Below are 7,512 nucleotides of genomic sequence, written 5' to 3'. Positions count from 1 at the left end.
TACAAGAAATGCAATCTCTTGACATATTCTGATTTCAATCCAACAGCATGGGTGAAGGGGTAGGAAGGGGGACATTGCCTGCTCTCTTCCAGGAAATTTCATACAGAACAGCAACAACCACATAAAATCTTTCACTGGGTATCAAAAGCATGTTCTACTCTAGTGTTATCTTAGGAATGACTTTAATACTAGCACAGCTTCCCGTATTTCATTCTTGGACAAAAGTGTGATTACTGCTTGCAAAAATCTGAATTAATTTTGCCTTTTCTAAGTTAAATGTTTAAATTCAAATAACTGATTGATTCTCCTTAATAGTGTGGGAAGTTGCTGAATTTGCCATACGACTTCTGCCTACCTTGAATTATTCCAAACGACGGAGGAACCAACATCAAAGCTTGATGTGGTTTTGAGTTCAGTATTTTCTATTTAGCTATTATTTTGACACCATCTAAATCCACACAGAGCCCAGAAACAATACTCACTGGAACACAAAGAGCAAAATGTTGTTGGTATAGGAGTTTTACCCCAATTATAAAGGTATAAATTACATATAGTTCTCATGTCTTTCTTCTAAATTAGTCAACTTCAAAAAAAAATTATGACACAAACATGACAGTGAAGTGCAAGAGTGTTACTCTACTACTACTAATTCGTAAGCAAGGTGCTCAATCACACTGCCTGTGTTTCCATCAGAGCAATATAAAAGCAGTCTCACAAATTTCACTCATAACTCCAAGGGGAAAAAAACTCATTCCAAGACACTTGTTTCCAAAAGAGTGTTAGTCCAAGCCTTCTATACAGATGTGTCCCAATTTCTATATTATCATTTCCAGATTAATTGTTTCTCCTCCAGTGGTGTCAGTTCTCAGATGGTGCTATGTCATGGAGTACCTAGTCATCACACTCTGGGAAGAAAAATAATAAGGAATTATGCACATTGCAAAATGAATTCACAAATGTTTAAGGTACACAGCAGTATTTAGGAGGAACAGTCCTCCGATTGCCCCTTTGAATTATGAGATTAGATAGCATTCTAAGAACGGTGTCCTACAGTTATAAATCAAAGATTTACAGGCTGTAAAGAGTATTTAGGTTGTAACTACAAATGCCTGTCAAAATGTATTTATGGAACTGAAAAAAGGAGTAGAGATACAGCAACACAAATATTTTTGCGTTGGGAGTGGGATCTGGACCCATCTGAAAGTGTTTCCCCGTGCAGCACTGTAAGATTTAGCAACCTTTGGCTACCTGTTAAAAAGCTGATTAGCCATGCCTTTTCAGACAGCTCAAGTGCAGCATCTGGTCTGTTTTATTTTTCTTTCCTGTGGAAAAGGAAGATAAAAGAGTGAATTACTAATCCAGACTCATGCAGCCAGTTGGCAGGAGTTAGGCATGGGATCAGAAGTCCTGTTTCCAAGTCTTCACCCACAGACAAACCCCACTCGAAAAGTAAATCTAAAAAAGACTGCAGCCTCTCAGTTTTCCCTTCTCTCCTATAAATTAAAAGCAATCGTTAACGTTCCACAGATGTTACAGAGCAAAACAACATCAAAAATAAAACAACGAAGATGTTAATTAAAAAAAATAAAAACAGAAAAAAGCCCCAAACCAAAACAAGCAGACTTTAAAAACAAACAGGGAAAACCCTACAGCAGTAGTAAACAGATTATTCAAAAATTCTGCAGGCTACTACCCTGCACTGGGTGCCATATGTACAAGAAGGAGAAGCAAGAAGATGAGTTGCAAAAACCAGAATGGTGAAAAACAATTCCTGTCATCCCCATGTTCAAAATTCTTTCACGGTGAAGTTTTCAGGCTCCCAACAGCAAGTGACTTACCCTGAATTTTTTGGTTTACCTGTCAGAGATTTAAAAGGAACATAAAATAGACACAAAGTAATTGATCTCAAGCCTGCAGGAGACAGGTAAGATTTATTTCACTTCTAATTTTTCCTTCCATCAAGGCAACAGTGGGTAAAGATGCAATGGAGAGATGGTCTGTTTACATTTACATAAGATAAAGAAGTTTTTCTTCTTAAGGGATGTGTTTAAAATGCTCCATGTGTCATGTGAGGAAAAAAACCCCTCATCTCTCTTGAACAATCTCTGCAATAAAACTTCAGCTTTTCCACCATAGGCCTTCATATATAGCAAATATCTAGGTTTAGAATTTATTGCTGAACCTAAGTATATTTCCAATGTCGCATTCTACTATCGTAATATTTTTTCTTTCCATACTTTATTTCAGGGGTCAGTTTTCCAAAACTGTTCAACATGTGTGCTCAGAGTCAAGATTCCAAATGAGCAAAAGATTGAATAAAAGCAACATCCAACTCCCTGTAGCTTAAACTGAGAACCACTCCAGAGTATTTTCATATACACGACAAAAAGCAAAATCCCAAACAAAACCAACACGAATAATGGAAGAAGTAATATACACCAAACCTCCACGGCCCCTCTACTTCACAAACATACATATCTGCTTCTTATACATAGATATGTGCACACGTGTGCACACACAAAGCCACAGAATGAATGGACATGTAGGTCGCCATGAGGCAAACACATTTTATATAGTAGGATAAAGACAGAATCACACAAAACCTGATACTTCATAGAATCATAGAATCATTAAGGTTGAAAAAGATCATCAAGTCCAACTGCTAGCCCAGCACTGCCAAGTCCATCACTAAACCATTTCCCCAGCTGCCACATCCAGATGCTTTTTGAACGTGCCAAGGATGGTGATTCCATCACTTCCCTGGGCAGCCTATTAGAGTGCCTTACCACCCTTTCAGTGAAGAAATTTGGGGTATTTGTCATCATTTAACAAACTTCCTGTAAATAAACAATAGACCATAACTTCTGTGATTTAAGCTACCACCTAGACATCAACACAATTTATCTCCTTTTTCTATCACCTGCAAGAGAAAAGCTTCAGCAGGCAGCAAGCAGGAAAGCTAACAGCACAATGGAAATTTAAATTTTGCTGTAACTGGCTTTAATTTAAATTAGGATTTTTCACATACTGTGTGATCCCAGCCCAAACCCTCACTGGTGGAATTTGGAGCTCCCAAGGCAACCCCCTGCTGACCCCATGTGTCAGTACCTATTGGTTGTGTGAGAGGCAGCTGATGGTGGGCAAGTCGCAGTGCCCTGCAAATGCTTCTTTTGGGCATAAGGAAGACATTTGCTTTTGAGCAGAAAGCAGTTGTTTACATACTCCTAAAGGAAATAAAAAGGGCTGCTGATGTGTGCCTCCAGCTGATGTTTTGTATTCCTCAATATGATTCCTGATAGTTGGTGTGACCCTCAGATATTCCTCTGGCTTATCAGGCCAAAAGCAGAAGGTACTGCTGAGGGCTGGAGTCCTTGTGGTATCTGTTCAGAGATCCTCTCTTGAATCTGTGTCCAAAATGTAATCTGCTTCCCCTACCTGTCCCCAGGCAAGCAGGGCACGAGTTTCCTTCAGTAATGCTGAAGTTACACCCCTGCTTTCCCAAAGCAAGTAAGACAAAGGTGTCCCTGCTATCCTGGAGTCAACAGCACGTGAAAAGCTGATCGATTTATCAAACGGAACCAACAGATATGGGAGTGAGAGTTCACATAAGCAAATTCCAGAGACTTTTTTACAGCCATTCCCACTGCTATGATATCCCTTGTCCTGATTTCTAAGCAATTACTGTGGCAGCATGTCATACGTCCAGCTTCACACAAGGTGCAGAGCGCAGGCTCAGCTCTCATGAAACAGGCTGATGTGGCATTGCATGTGAACCCCTCGCCAGCCACTGTCTAGTGGCAAAGGCTGTTTTCCATTCAGCCAAATATACTTTCTCCAATTCCTAATATTCACTCTATGTAATAATATTTCTTTGGTACCCTTCACTTGCCCTTGTTAAGCTCTATACAGTTGGTGGCTGCCCAGATCTCTAATTTGTCGAGGTTTCTCTCTATGGGGCCTCTCTGCTTTCTGCAGCCTTAAAGGTAGCCCAAGGAAAGGTCCAAACTAAAGCTCATATACCTAAATTTAAATTAATTATGAGATTTTAGCAAAGCATCAAGAACTTAAGTCCCTCAGATGCATGACAGATGAAAACATCTGTCAGGGCAAAGACCTATGGAAAAGCCATGGCCCAACCCCTTTCCTCCTCACCTCATGCCCCCTGGAACACGTTAGAGGCAAGATTAGAGCAGGCCCGCTCTTCCACCTGATTCTTCCAAGCAAAATGTATTGTGCAGTTGCTGGCAAAATCCTATTAATTTATTTATTTTGATGGATTAGTTTAACTATGACTAGCTCTTCACCTTTGCTCATTTTAATTTATTTTAAGTTTGGGGAAAAAAAGAGCAGATAATATTTGCAGGAATGCAATGATAACTGGCAATATCTGAGTCGTTAAACAGTTCAAGAGAAGCTATTCTCTTCACAGAAAAATGCACAAAAATTTTTGCAGTGTGGTAATATTGCACTGTAATCTATATCAAGATAAGGATGTGGGTATAAAAGGAGAGTGAAATTATATGGACAGAACAGGATGAAGAGATACCTTTTGAAGTACGTTAAGAATGAAAAGTGAAAGTGATAAAACAAATAAGTCAATAAAAAAAGATTAGTTAAAGATGATTGATCTGCAAGTCCTACTAGAAAGGTCTTTTTTGTTTTGCATTTTCTGTGATGTGGAAAAATGTTGTTTTTATACCACAGCTTCATGGGAGTGCATGAACCATCTAATCTGGGGGAAGACATCAGGCCTGTTTAGTGCTAGACAGCTTCATTCATCAGGGAGCACCTGAATATCCCCTTTACTTGTGCTGGGGTAATACACAGGTGAGTGAAGGGTTGTGATCCTCAGCTTTATTGTAACTAAGGATGCTAATTAAAGCTGCCCACAGCCTGCACAGGCTTCTGTATGCACCCTTAACAATCCTGTTAAATGCACATCATCTCTCTATTCTTAACACTGCTGCCAGACTGCTTCCAAATGCTTCTTTTGCAGGGTTGAGGCAGTATTTCTACTACTTATTAACAATTGATGACCAAATCAGATGACTTGGTTTCTGGAGCTTTTAACAGCACAGAAATAGTGAAGCACACATTGCTTTTTCATCCTCTTAAAGTACACTCCATTTCTTTATCTTTAAATCAGCTGCAGTGAGATCTCAACTCCCTATTTCCTTCCCAGGTGCTACATACTCCCCAAAGTGCTTTTTGATGTACATATAAAGTGCCTCACTTTTGCTGTTCCTTATTCTCACTTTAAAACAAAGTGGAATGTAATGCTGCTGTTTTATTCAGTCCTTGACTGCTGTCTGCTGAGACACACTGGGATCAGGATGGCTCATCCTTTTGCCAGTCCACAAGTTTTACAACCTCTTAACTTGTTCAGCAAACAAAAAGAAAAACCCAATTTAACAGCTTTAGTCTGCAAAGCTGTAAGCCAAACAGAAATAAGGCCTGTTTTCAGAGAAATTAGTTATGTTTTCTCAGACTACTAGCACTCTACTCTTCCCTGCAAGGATCTGAAACAGCCAATGTGGTATGAATTTCCCCAGCACAGACTAGTCCTGCCTTCCTTTCAGTCTCCTTCCCTTCTCTCTGTCATGCTCACCCTCGTGCATGCTCCCTATCTCTCCCACAGAGGTTTATGTTGTCAAAATCAGCTAAAAAAGTAAGACATTTGATTCTGGAAGCTTCCTCTGAAACCCAGGAACTTGCATCAGTGGATGGACATCAGAGCAGAGCAAGTATGAGACCCATCACAGCTAAAATTATCCTGATGTGATAACCAGGGAGTGCTCCAAAACAGGGTGGGACATTCTCCAGTCCCACCTTTCAAGAAGTGTTTGCCACAGTGTCTAAGTGGAAAATAGAAACATTCCAAAGTACAGCCTTAACTCCTTGGTGTCCAAACCAAGAGCAGAGCAGCCTTTCCAACTTGCTCTGCTTTGCAAGCAGGTCTGCAGCAGCTGTTTCACACCTCCACCCCACTCCAATCTGCTACAGGAGCTATTGCATGGGCTATGCAACTTGTGGTCTGACTGCAATAGTTATGGTTTATTTTGACCAATATTTGGATCAAAACATCTTTCATACCTGTGCCATTCCTGGAAAATGAATCGTTATCCCGGATAGATAAGCAGCTGACTCCTTTCCTATATGCTACTTTTCCCTCTATTATAAAATTCCAGGGAACTGAAGGACCAGAGCCACCCAGGTGCCCAGCATGAACCTGTGGAGGGGCCCGTGGGAGAGGCAGCTGGGAAGCTGTGAGGATGGCTTGGAGCCTTGGAAAACTGAAGCTGCACAGCCCTCATTCCCTGCACTATTGTTTTGGAGGGGTAAATGATAACTGACATTATTTTAAGATGCTTCTTTTTCTTGATAATATGACTATCCAAAATCCAGTGTATCAGATTAACAGTATTTCTCCTCACAAAGTTCCCCAGCTCGCTGTCTTTGTAGAAAAAAATCCAATTCTCAGTGCAAACCAGGCATTTTTCTCCTGAAAAACATTCACAAAGTGAGCAAATGGGTTGGCAAGTGACTCCACTAAGTTTGCATCCTACAATGCAAAACAGAGGGAAGTAGAAGTGCAGGATGAGTCCTGACCACTGGCCACAGTCCCCGCTGGGTGTCCTGACGTGACCTGGTGCCGCCAGGGAAGAGCGATCCCATGGGGAGGACTTTGTGTCCCCAGAGAATGATCTATTTTGAAACTCTAAGCAATACCTGCAGTTGCCCATACTACTGCACTATAATGATCTTTTTATAGTCAAACGAGCATGTCGTTCTGAGGAAAGAATAATCATTAAAGAGGAGCCTCTTGAGAATGGCCAAAGTCCACTGTCAAGGGAAGATAATAACCCCTAAGTGTAACAGGACTTCTGGATGACACACTACTGATTTTACAGAGCATTTTTTGGTTCAGAAATTTACTTTTTCTCCATAAACTAGTTACTATTTCTTTTTCAGCTGTCCAGTTAAATGTGGTGTTAATCCTCCAGTGCCTCTTTCTATGAATTTTTCACAGCTTGATATTAAAAAATATTGAAAAGGAACAAGAAAATAATTCAGTCATGTATCAGGCCACAGTAAACCCCTTGTCTATTATATAGCAAAATAAACCATTCACAGACTTGATTCTAGTATCTGCATTATTAGGAGGAAAAAAAAGTATTCTTCAGTACTGCACAGGTATTTACCCAACAGCTGCACTTTAAATGCTTTTTACAGAATCACAGAATATGTTGAGCTAGAAGGGATGCACAAGGATCGTTGAGTCCAACCCTTAGCCCTGCACAGGACCACCCTCAAGAGTCACACCCTGTACCTGAAAGTATTGACCAAACACTTCTTGAACTCTGTCAGCCTTGGTGCTGTGACCACTGCCCTGGGGAGCCTGTTCAGTGCCCAACCACCCTCTGGGGGAAGAACCTTCTTCTAATATCCAACCTCAACCTCCCATGACACAACTTCAGGCCATTCCCCTGGGTTCTGTCACTGGTCACCACA

General features: G+C 40.7%; 1 long non-coding RNA gene across 2 annotated transcripts in view; it reads right to left on the bottom strand.

The window, feature by feature from the left end:
- Positions 1 to 616: 616 nt before the first annotated feature.
- The window catches only part of LOC116788092, a 23,109-nt gene continuing 16,213 nt past the window's right edge, over positions 617 to 7,512 (bottom strand). The window contains exons 3-4 of one of the 2 annotated variants that reach the window (XR_004357538.1): positions 1,249 to 1,322; positions 617 to 905 (exon numbers count right to left, since the gene is read on the bottom strand). This is a non-coding gene — a long non-coding RNA (uncharacterized LOC116788092). The remainder of the gene's footprint in view (positions 906 to 1,248; positions 1,323 to 7,512) is intronic. The other variant, XR_004357539.1, reaches the window with a different exon arrangement.

The sequence above is a fragment of the Chiroxiphia lanceolata genome, chromosome 6 (genome assembly GCF_009829145.1).
Source record: "Chiroxiphia lanceolata isolate bChiLan1 chromosome 6, bChiLan1.pri, whole genome shotgun sequence".
Taxonomy (NCBI): Eukaryota; Metazoa; Chordata; class Aves; order Passeriformes; family Pipridae; genus Chiroxiphia; species Chiroxiphia lanceolata.
This window is presented reverse-complemented; position numbering and strand designations above follow the sequence as displayed.